Source organism: Arvicanthis niloticus, chromosome 1 (assembly GCF_011762505.2).
Source record: "Arvicanthis niloticus isolate mArvNil1 chromosome 1, mArvNil1.pat.X, whole genome shotgun sequence".
Taxonomy (NCBI): domain Eukaryota; kingdom Metazoa; phylum Chordata; class Mammalia; order Rodentia; family Muridae; genus Arvicanthis; species Arvicanthis niloticus.
Window position 1 is genome coordinate 84,083,810 of NC_047658.1, and position 12,111 is coordinate 84,095,920.

The window sequence follows — 12,111 nt, forward strand, 5'->3', positions numbered from 1 at the left end:
AAGCAAAAAAACTGTCCAATTTGCACTGACCATATACTCACTGGAGCACGGTCCAACTCTCAGTGGCCAACCCCTTAAAGAAAACTGAGTCCTCCCTCACCCTCTAATACATTGGCTTCTTGCTCATTTTACCTCTCCAGTCAGATGTCACCATATTGGTTACCTGATGAGCTGATTGGTTACTCTGCCAGAATACACTCCAGGCCTAGAGTCAGATAACAGATTCAAGACCAGGCACAGATTCCTGGCATTTGAGGCAGTGCTGGGAAGGTTTATGACTTGTGCAGTGTCCTGGCTCTTCCATCTTTCTCCCTATAAGGAAATTCTCCATCCTAGCTAAAACCTAAGTCTCAGGATTTACTTAGTAAGTAACATTTCTTTCTCCTCTTAGAACCTCATTTAACACTCATGTGAGTCTGTCGTCGTCGTCTCTTCTTCTTCTCCTCCTCACTCACTCTGTAGACCAGGCTGTGTTGAGACCCACATTCTGCCTCAACATTTTTCCTCAAGGCTTTTGGGGCTAAGTGCTCTGGTCAAGAGAGAGAGTGGCTCTTGGGGCAAGAGACGCGAAGAATGGAGACAAGACCAGGTGTGATTCAGTCTCTTCTATTTTCTCATGTCTCCCCTATTGAAGGGAAGTCTGAGGTATTTATATACACAAGCAGGAGAACACAGGTGAAAACATTTTACCACGTGCACCATACAGCTGAGGTCACTAAACAGCAAAACAAGCTATGTGGGATAAACAATATATTTATCAGAGTGTGCTTCAGCTGTTATAGGCTTTTGACAACCAAGTCTTTCATCAGGGTATATGGTTCCAGATGGCTGCAAAGTTGATCTAGCCACTTTCTACTAAAGTCGGCTCCCAACAGGTCCCCCTTTTTAAATTTTTTTTTCAAAAGGGAAGGCTGGGAAAACTTACGGAAACCGTGCCTGTCCTAGGTTGGAACAAAGGACCCCAGCCTCACTTCAGATGGTGAGGCCTCCCTTATTTTAGGGGCAAGGGTCTCGATATGCTCTCTTACCCGTCATTGGCTAACCGGCTTAGCACGCAAGTTAGGGGTTAATCCTCATCAGTCTTGATGACAGAGGTTTCAGAGTCCCCTACTTCCAGCCTGTAATATTGGACCTGTATGGGTTTACCAAAGCCATCAGTTTGAACAGCATGAACCCGAGAGACAAGAGACTTAATATCTAAACCGTTGATATAAAAGCAACACTCTTTAAGGCAACACACAACTTCCCCTGTTGGAGAAGTGAAAGGTCTAAGCCTTGTACCCACAAATTTATACCAATGAAATCCTTGAATTTTGCATCAGCTTAGTAACAATTATACAGATAAAGACAGCCTAATATTAACCACCTCAGTCCCCAAGTCCAGGGAATTGGGGCGCCGACTCTTCATTAACTTCTTCAAGCTGAACATGGGCGTTGACTTTTAGAAGAGGAATGAGGGGAAGGGTAAATTGATAAGCATCTGAAGTCTGTCTTAACTGCATCCAGCTGGAAGTCCAGGGCATCAGTGAACATGCGGGTGATAAGATTCATTCTCCAAAGCTGTGTATTCTGCAATATACAAATCTCAAAACAAGGTTTAGTATCAAGATAATTATTTTGATTCTCTGAAATCTAGTATTCTGGAGGCCTACCTCTGTCATGTCTGATTCATATAATTCTGGAAGACATAACTACTACCTTAATGGCCTCATTAGAAAACTCATAGAAAAACCTTTTTTTCCAAATTAGCCTTTCCTTAAGCCAGTAACCAGAAAAACCTTTAAATTGCGTTTTTATCCAGAAAAATATAACTATATAACTCAGAATCACACCCATTTTGAAAGTTAAATCAATTAACATTATCATTCTGCTTAGCTCTCTGTCTAGAGCAGCCTTCTATTTATTTCTCGCGTCTTTAAAGCCTTTTTCATCTGTTTTTGCTCACTTATTTCTTGCCCCATTTTCGTTACTATACCCTTTATTTATTTATCTGTTTGGCTCTCTTGACTCAGAGCAGCCTGTAATTTACTCCTTGCATCTTTAAATCCTTTTTTCATCTGTTTCTATTTACTTATTTCTTGCCCCGTTTTTGTTACTATGCAATCACCTTTGTTTCACTTCCGAATTCAGCCAGCTCTGTCAGTCGACTGGTTCTCCAGCGCAGGGTGTCTTCCACTGTATCCCGCTTACTGGAGTTCCTGTTCGGGCGCCACTAATGTTGAGGCCCACATTCTGCCTCAACACTTTTGCCTCAATGCTTTTGGGGCTAAGTGCTCTGGTCAAGAGAGAGAGTGGCTCTTGGGGCAAGAGACGCGAAGAATGGAGACAAGACCAGGTGTGATTCAGTCTCTTCTATTTTCTCAAGTCTCTCTTCTATTTTCTCATGTCTCCCTTATTTTAGGGAATTCTGAGGTATTTATATACACAAGCAGGAGAACACAGGTGAAAACATTTTACCACGTGCACCATACAGCTGAGGTCACTAAACAGCAAAACAAGCTATGTGGGATAAACAATATATTTATCAGAGTGTGTTTCAGCTGTTATAGGCTTTTGACAACCAAGTCTTTCATCAGGGTATATGGTTCCAGATGGCTGCAAAGTTGATCTAGCCGCTTTCTACTAAAGTCGGCTCCCAACAAGGCTGGCCTCGAACTCAGAAATCTGCCTGCCTCTGCCTCCCAAATGCTGGGATTAAAGGCGTGTGCCACCACCGCCTGGCAAAATGCATTTAAAAAATTTTATTTTATGTCAGACACACCAGAAGAGGGCATCAGATCCCATTACAGATGGTTGTGAACCATCATGTGGTTGCTGGGAACTGAACTCAGGACCTCTGGGGGAGCAGTCAGTGTGCTCTTAACCTCTGAGCCATCTCTCCAGCTCCCTGTCTTCAATGTATTTATACTCTAGTATTTTGTTTTTGTTTCATAAGGCAGGCTCTTATATAGCCCAGGCTGGCCTCGGATTCCTATCCTTTTGATTTCATCTACCACATGCTAATATTGATGGTGTGGGGACTACCATGCCAGTCAAGTCTAGTGATTCCCACAGTGTTGGGGTGGAATGTCAACTCAAATCCTACATGGCTGCTAATGACACTTAGGATGTAGGTACTATTTCTCAAGTTGAAATTTAGTGTCCCTACACTATACTACTTTTCTTTTCCTCAAGTGTCATTATGTTCAACCTGTTCATTTCCTTACATATGTCTGTACCTATGATGGGGTTCATGATATGTCTCCTTCCCTCCTTTCCTCTTTTCCTTTCTCCCTTCTTTCCCTCCCTCCTTCCCCCTCCCTTCTTTCGTCCAGTGCTGAAGACTGAACCAGGGCCTTGAGTACACCAGAAATGTTCTCTACCACTGAACTACATTCTTCATCCTTGCTGCTATTTTTCTTTATCAATTTTTCCTGCAAGAACTGCCCTTCTTTGCTTTTATTTAATACTGTTTGGTGGGAGAGTTAGAGTCAGAGTCTCACACTGTTGCCTGGGCTGATCTCAAACTTCTTCTGCTTCAGTCTCTCAAGTGCTTGGATTAAGAGCCATCACTCCAGGCTTTTATCCTCATAGCTTTCTGAAGTGTTGTGCTCTGCTGGCTCCTAATCCAGGATCTTTCTGTTTACTCATTGTTCATCCTGTTTTTCTTGTCTTCCTCGTGCCCTTTACCCCAGAGAGCCATCGTCACTTCAGTCACCATACTCCTTTAAATCACATCATTGGATGGATCTCACATTGCTGTTTGCCAGGTTTTACTGATCTCCATCAGATTTCTATGAATCATCCGGACAGATCACCACAACGGTTTCTAAGGTTTGCCCTTAGAAAAGGTACACCCAATTTTTTGTGCCCCATTCACGTGGTATTTGTCCTTGTAATAGATAATAGGTAATAACAATGTTCAAGGTCGTTCCTGGCTTTAATATGTTTATAGTCTAGTATTTCGTTTTTGTTTCATAAGGCAGGCTCTTATATAGCCCAAGCTGGCCTGGAATTCCAGATTCTTTTGCTTCCATCTACCATATGCTAGTACTGAGGGTGTGGGGACCACCATGCCTAGTAATTCTAGTAGTTTTCACAGTGTTGGGGTGGCATATCGACTCAGATCTTACATAGTTACTAATGACACTTCGTATGTAGGTAATATCTTTCAAGTTGAAATTTAGTGTCCCTACACCATAATCTTTTATCTTCCTCGTCTCAATAATTCAGCCTGTTCATTTTTTTTTTCTTACATGTGTCTCTACTTGTAATCCCTCAGTGGAGGCAAAGCCACAAAACGAAAATGGACAAGTATTCTAAAACACAAAAGGAGCTTAGCTTCGGGATATTATTCTAAGGAAGTGGATGAGAGGTGTGGATAAGAGCTAAAATCTAGAGGCTAAGTTCGTGGTTTAGTCACCACCCCAAGAATGGCTGGGTTACTACAATGTGACAGCCACCTTTTTTATTGATTGGTTATACTGTGTGTGTGTGTGTGTGTGTGTGTGTGTGTGTGTGTGTGCTGTTACTGACCCCATTTTACACATAAGGAAATGGAAGCAGAGTGCTCTGATACCTTGCCCCTTACCATCATACCTTATGACGGGTTAGAAAAGCTGAGTGTTGCAAGAGATAAGTCTGATCCCTAATGGTGCACACAGCCATCAACCCATGTTGTGTCTTACTATCAGTGGTTTCCATTGCGGTTTACCTTCCCCTGGATCCGTGGGCTCTACATGTGTAGATTTAACGAACTAGAGGTAGAGAGAGCGAGACAGAGACGGAGCAAGTGAGGGTGCTAAGCGTCAGTAGTCATCTCTCTCTGCTTCCGGATGCCTGTGACCAGCTGCCTCAAGCTCCTGCTGCTGTACGGAAGCGCCCTTAAACTCTGCGCAAACCAAACCAACACCCTGCCCCCAAACCAAACCAAACCAAACCAAACCAAACCAAACCCCTCTTCGTTCTTTAATTGCTTTTCTTAATATTTTTCATTGCAGCAAGGAGACCAGTCAATACATAACCTAGGACCTTTTTCTTTAGGTGAAAACAAAACAAAACAAAACAAAACACAACCTAAAAATAAGTACGGTGCGAGTAACTGGCACTCAAGCTTCAAAACCAGCTCCAAGGCTCTAAAGCTTTTCTACCCTCCAAGCATGTACATTTAAGAGCCCCACGGATAGAATGTTGTTAATGTTAAATGTGTCGAAGACATCTTGACTCCCTGGGGCAGAGAGAAGAAAAAGCTTTATCTGAAGATGTGCGTGAGATAAAACTGAGATGCTGTTAAGTCACAGGGACTCAGGACCCAGGATAATGAGGGTTGGGTACCGTTAAATACCATTCTGAGTCCCTCCAAGAAAGAGGTTCTCCAAGGACTCATTAGAGGGCTGCCACTTTTTTCTCCACCACTGTGGGCGCTGCAGGCGCAGGCCAGAGATCAAGAGCCTGGCAAACTCTAAGATTTTGTGGGGGAATCACCGAGTAACACTTCAACCTCCAAAGTCCTGCACTATAAGCTAGTCTAGGACAGCAAGGGAAGGAAGAGGCGCGGCCTCCTCACGCGTCGGAGAGCGCCACGTCCCTCTTGGCTAGGTCTTCCCGAAGCGCCTTTGCGTTGGCGCGTCCCTGGACCAACTCACCAATAGGGGTCCTCCGCGATTCGGAGCCGGACCAATTAGCGGCTGTCGGGGGAGGAGTCAGTCACCATGGCAACTAGGAGGCGGGCACGCATTAGGCAGTGGATCAGAGCAAGGCGGAGGGCCGTGGGCAGGGAAAAACTGGTGTGCTCGCGGCGGGCATCAGTCGGCTTAGCCTCGCGCGCCGGGACCCTGCAGAGAAGGTCAGTGGCGCGGAGCTGGGTGTAGATTCCAGCCTCAAGGGGGCTGGGCGGGTCACGGGAGAGAGGGCGCAGGTCGGTTCTTGCCCTGCCCTGGTTGTGAGCATGGAGGGGCGAGTTCTGGGCGGGCAAGGTTGGGGAGGGTCTCCCAGCTGAAGCTGGAGGCACCGGGTCCACTCTATCACTCTTCTCGCTACAGAGCACCTGAGCTTTTCTTCGGTGTAAGTAGCTCGAGGAGGTGGAGTAGGTGCTGGACCTAGACTGGGGCGGGGTCCGTGGGCGAGGGGCATGCCCACTGGTGAGGTCTCTGAACCTATCGATTCCAGGCTGATGCTTCGAGCCCCTCAGCGCTGCGCAGCAAAGCTAGGCCCAGGAACACAGCTCTTCCCCGGGGTATGTGAAGCCAGCATCTGCCACTAAGGAGAAAGTTCCTGCCAGCTGTAGTATCGGTTGCCCCAAAGTGACAAATTAGGCGAAAGAGGAGCCCTTTCGATTTAGGGGGAAGAGAGAGATGTTACTTTCTTGTTGCACCTGCTGAATGTTACCTCGGTGGGCTGGTGTGGTTATAGTGATTGATGCAGACAGCGGTCGTACCAGTTATTTTGCAAAATCAGAAAGGGGTGGAGGGAGAGAGAGAGAGAAAAAATGAACAGGAACCCTTGTTCTTATTATTTGTACCTTTTACACGGGTTAATGTACCTTTTACACAGATTGAATGCTGAAAGCTATCATCTAAGTTTCTTATTTAAGGCTCTGTCAGCTCTGTGGATAAAATATAAATTCTACCCCCTTCCCCAATCATCCTGATTTTGACAAAAGGCAGGAAGGTGGTGACTCACACAATATCAGCTATTAGGGGAGCCTGAGGCAGGAGGATACAGGGCTTAAATGAAAATATTTGTTATAGTGAGTTATGATCAATTTTGGGATTTCCCAGTAGGAAAGCTTAAAATGTTGAGATAATTGTCCCAAAGAATTAATTGTCAAGAGGTGATAGTATTATATCAGGCATTTGTGCCAGGTCTTCCCTGGCTGGTTTTGTTAAGTAATTGGACTTGAGTAACACTCAGATTATTTTATCTTGTCCTTCTTAGTATTAGGAATTTTCCTCACTTAACCTGTGTTACGGTTCTATAAAACTCAAATTCAACAAGTAACGGTGAATGTTCCGATACACGCTCCTCAGATAACACAATTAACAGGGCTGGACATTAGAGTAACGGAAATTTAGGATTACAAATGAAATCTCAGATAGTATCACTTTAGTTATTAGGTGAGCACAGGACTCTCCATCATTAGGTTTGTCTGATGTGGGTCAAAAGTTCATTTCCAAGAACCATCTCAATGGCTTGGTGGATAAAGGCTTTTGCAGCCAAGCCTGATGTCCCTGAGTTTGGTCCCAGTGACCCATATGGTAGAAGGGGGGCACTAGCTTCTACAAGTTGTCCTGCGACCATAAATCCATATGCGACAAACATCCATAAATACATTTTAGCAATTGCTCTCTGCCTCCTTGTGAGTTTACAGATGCTGTTCTTAGGCTCTTTCCGTTACCCACCGCTCTATAGTGGAGTCCCTGTTGCATTTACTCTTCTCTGTTCTCCAAGGCTTCTACCTCCCTAGTGCTGGGACTATAGGCAGCTGGCCTGCCTGGCTTTTTATGTGGGTGTCTGGGATCGAAACTCAGGTCCTTATGCTTACGTGGCAAAGTTTACTGACAGCCACCTCCTTAACCTCTATTCCGCCAACTAACTGCCAACCCTCCAACCCCTCGAATTTATATCCTTTCAGTATACTTTTTGTTTGTTTGTTTAAGACAGGGTAGACCCAGGCTCAATATGTAGCCCAGGTTAGCCCGGATTTTACATCAATCTTTCAGTCTAAGCCTTCTGAGTGCTGGGATTACAGATGTATACAACCCAGCCCAATTTTCAGCATGGCTTTTGCCAAGTTCGTCTGTGTTCACTAAATACAAATTGAAATGAAGTCATAAGAAGGCAATTAGGACACTTTTCAAATCAGTAGTTATTGATTATGGGCATTAGTTCTAGTGTCGTTGTCTTAGGATATGTTGTGTGTGTCACTGCAGACAGTGGTAGAATAATATATGTTAAACTTGTGTCCTACTTGCTAACGGCCTTTTTAGTGACTGGTGTCTGCGAAATATTTCTTTGAGTATTTGGGAGCTGGAAGGATCAAGCACTAGGTTTTAAAACCTATTGAAAGGCTGGCAAGATGCCTCTGAGGGTAAAGGTGCTTGCAGCCAAGCCTGATGGCCCAAGTTCAAATCCTCACCCATGTCAAGGTGGAAAAAGAACCAACTCCCCAGGTTTTTCTCTGCCTTTTACTTGAGTGTTGTGGAGCTCATGTGGGCACACATAAAATAAATACATAAATAAATAAAACACAAAAAATGTGTTGAAAATAATTTATACTTATTTATTTATTTATCTATTTATCTATTTATTTATTTTGGTTTTTCGAGATAGGATTTCTCTGTGTAGCCCTGGCTGTCCTGGAACTCACTCTGTAGACCAGGCTGGCCTCGAACTCAGAAATCCGCCTGCCTCTGCCTCCCAAGTGCTGGGATTAAAGGCATGCGACACCACTGCCCAGCCCTACCTACTTAATTTTTTGAGGCAGAGTTTCATGTAGACCAGACTGTCCTTAACTCACTTTGTAGCCAAGTTTGGCCTCAAACTTAATTCACCTAACTTATTCTCCAGAGTTCTAGGATTATAGGCAGTAGACATCACGTCCAGCTTATTTCAGCTTTATAGTTAGGAAAATCAAGACTCAGAAGATCAAGTTTCAGACTAAAGAATGGAGCTCTATCTTAGCATGTATTCAATTCCCAGCACCCAGAAACAAAAGGAAGAGAAGTGCAAATAACTGTCTAATGAGTGAGAGAGGCTGGGGGCTCAATGTGCTGTTTCTTCCTTTGTTTTTACCATGTTGTATTGAAGTCATGTACAAATGTAACCTGCATATTCTCGCCCCTCTGCATAGACAGCCTTATATTAAATACACTGCCCCAAAAGATACCTGTTACTAAAATTTGAGGAGGTTTGGTTTGCTTATTTTCTTTTCAGACTACATGAAAATACATTCAGCATTGTATTTAACCATGTACATCCTGTCTTATGTAGTCGAGTTGCTGAGAAGGCGTTGAAATTCACTGAATTTTATATCTGTGGCAGGGAGAGATGGCTCAGTGCTTAAGAGCACTTTGCTGCTCTTGCAGAGGATCTGGGTTCAGCTCCTAGAATCCATATCAGGTTGGTCACAACTGCCTATAACTTCCATTTCAGTGGCTCTGACACCCTTTTCTGGCTTCCACAGATACCTACATGCATATGGTGCACATAGAAATAAGTAGACACATACATAATTAATAATAAAATAATAAAATAATAAAATAATAAAAATAATAATAATAAATAGCAGCATATCTGTGATAAACATGTCAAGTTAATTAAGGATAATTATAATATTTATTTTTGCATGTACCATGGCATACATGTGGAAGGTCAGAGCACAACTTTCAAAAGTTAGTTCACTTCTACCATGTGGTTTCTGGGTCCCAGGTTTGTCAAGCTTGGTGGCAAGTGCCTTTACCCATTAATATGTCCTCTCATCTCCAAGTTAACTGTTTTTAGGTAGTGGTAAGTAATTATAAAGAAATGTTTAAGTTAAGAATTTGTTAATTTGTTTAGTCAGTCTGTCTGTCTGTCTTTCTTTCTTTCTTTCTTTCTTTCTTTCTTTCTTTCTTTCTTTCTTTCTTTTTTTCTTTGGAGATAGTCTCATTTTGCCCAGGTTGGCCCCAGACTTACTATATAGCCAAGACAGCCTTGATCCTTATTTTCTACCTCACCCTGGATCAAGAGGTATGTAGTACTATACCTGGCTTCCCAGCTAGGGATGTAACAGAACAAGCTACCTTTGGAGCTGGATAGCTCCCTTGAAGTTAAGAGTACTCATTGCTCTTGTAGGAGACCTGGGTTTGGTTCCCAGTACCCTCATGGTGGCCGTAACTCCAATTCTGGTCTCCAGGACCAACAGGGATGCAGATGGTACACATGCATACTTACATGCAGGCACCCACACATACACATAAAATAAAATCAAATACATTTTTTTTAAGTGAAGAAGTCACATATATCTTAGCCGATGGTTTGTTGCTATGAAGAGACACCATGACCATGACAACTCTTGTAAAGGGAAAGCATTTAACTGGGCCTTGCTTACAGTTCCAGAGGCTTAGTCCATTATTATCATGGTGGGAATCACGACAGCAGGCAGGCAGGCAGGCAGACAAGGTGCTGGAGAAGGAACTAAGTTCTACATCTGGATCTACACGCAGCAAGAGAGAGCCACTGGGCCTGGGTTGGGCTTTTGAAAACTCAAAACCCATTCTTAGCCCATCCTTAGTGACACACTTCTTCCAATAAGACCACATCTTCTAGTCCTTTTTTTTTTTTTTTTTTTTTTTTTTTTTTTTTTTTGGTTTTTCGAGACAGGGTTTCTCAGTGTAGTCCTGGCAGTCCTGGAACTCACTCTGTAGACCAGGCTGGCCTCAAACTCAGAAATCCGCCTGCCTCTGCCTCCCAAGTGCTGGGATTAAAGGCGTGCACCACCACTGCCTGGCTTCTAGTCCTTTTAAATAGTGCCATTTCCTAAGCATTTAAAATTTTAAACCTAAGGGAACCATTGTCGTTCAAACCACTCCACTGTGTATCTTAAAGTTTATATGTTTGCTAAGAAAACCAAATGCTCTTATCCTGAGTTGTTTCCAGTGTAGAACAACTTAGTCATCGTAAAAAGGATCTGGTTGTTCTGGCCTTTGTCTGTTTTATCTGCATCTTGACAGATCATAAAAATTGGATACTCTTTTTATATTTCCAAGATCTGATCCTCTTCATAGCCCTGGCTGTCCTGGAACTCAGTATGTAAACCAGACTGGCCTTGAACTCACAGAGATCCTCCTGCCTCTGCCTCTATGCTAGGATTAGAGGCATGGGCTACCAAATCCTGCTAATCTGATACTTTCTTTCATATTAATTTTATACTATGTATTTAATAGCACACGTTCTTGTGTGCTTTTTCCCATTAAATAAGAATGCATTTATAATTCATTGTTATATTTAATTCCTCTCTCTCTCTCCATTTAGAACGCACTGGTCAGTTTTTCAAGGGATAAACCTGGGCCAGGAGCCAAGACCTGATCTCCACAAACTTAATATTGTATAGATTATTTTACCACCTGAGATCTCAGTGGCCTCATCTGTGAAAAAAAAAAAAAAAAAAAAAAAAAAAAAAAGAAAAGTGGCCTGTCTGAAGGTAAGTGTTCAGTGAAGAATTGTCTTTTGTGACAAACAAAAAAACAACTATGGCAGCCAACAGCAAATACACACTGGGAAGAGACGGGGGTTGGGGTTGGGGGGGGAAGTAAAGATAAAATCTTACTGAGTATCCCAGGCTGGTCTAGAACTCACTGTGTGGCCCGGGCTGTCCTTGAGCTGATACCAACCCTCTGCCACAGCCACCTGTGATGGGATAGAGGCATTCAGTACCATACCGGGATTAAAGGAATTTTTTTTTTTTTTTTTTTGAGACAGGGTTTCTCTGTGTAGCCTTGGCTGTCCTGGAACTCACTCTGTAGACCAGGCTGGCCTAGAACTCAGAAATCCGCCTGCCTCTGCCTCCCAAGTGCTGGGATTAAAGGTGTGCACCACCACAGATCGGCTAAAGGAATTTTTTAAAAACTATTTTACTTATTTATTTGTGTGTGTGTATGTGTGTGTGTGTGTGTGTGTACACTCTCTGAGGCCAAAGGAATCTGATCCCCATGGAGCTGGAATTGCAAGTGATTGTGAATCACCTAACATGGGTGTTGAGAATGGAACTTGGGTTAAGAACAGTGCATGCCTGTAAGCACTGAGCCAGCTTTCCCTAAAATAATTCTGCCTTTTAAATTTAAATTTTAGTTTAGTTTATGTATACGGGTGTGTTTTGTGTGTATGCCTCGTGCTGTCAGTCCAGAAGAGGGATCCCCTGGAACTAGAGTACAGGCATGGATGCTGGGTATTGAATTGGGGTTCTCTGGAAGAGCAACCAGTGTTCTTAGGGCTGAATCATCTCTCCAGCCCCTAAAAGAGTTTCTGAAGTGTCATAGTTTAGAATAGTCAAGGTGACTTCATAAAGTTGTCTGCAGCCTCACCTTCTAGTTTTTGATCCTCTAAGATCCCCCCCCATCCCCCACCCCCATTCTCAATATCAAAGATGGCTGC

The 12,111-nt window shown here is 43.3% G+C and overlaps 1 protein-coding gene across 2 annotated transcripts in view; it reads left to right on the forward strand.

Moving 5' to 3' along the window:
- Window positions 1–5,690: 5,690 nt before the first annotated feature.
- The window catches only part of Nucb2 (nucleobindin 2), a 36,237-nt gene continuing 29,816 nt past the window's right edge, over window positions 5,691–12,111 (forward strand). The window contains exons 1-2 of one of the 2 annotated variants that reach the window (XM_034483857.2): window positions 5,696–5,824; window positions 10,993–11,161. The gene's annotated coding sequence lies outside the window, so the exon portion shown is untranslated. Of the gene's footprint in view, window positions 5,825–10,992; window positions 11,162–12,111 lie in introns of both variants that reach the window. The other variant, XM_076941510.1, reaches the window with a different exon arrangement.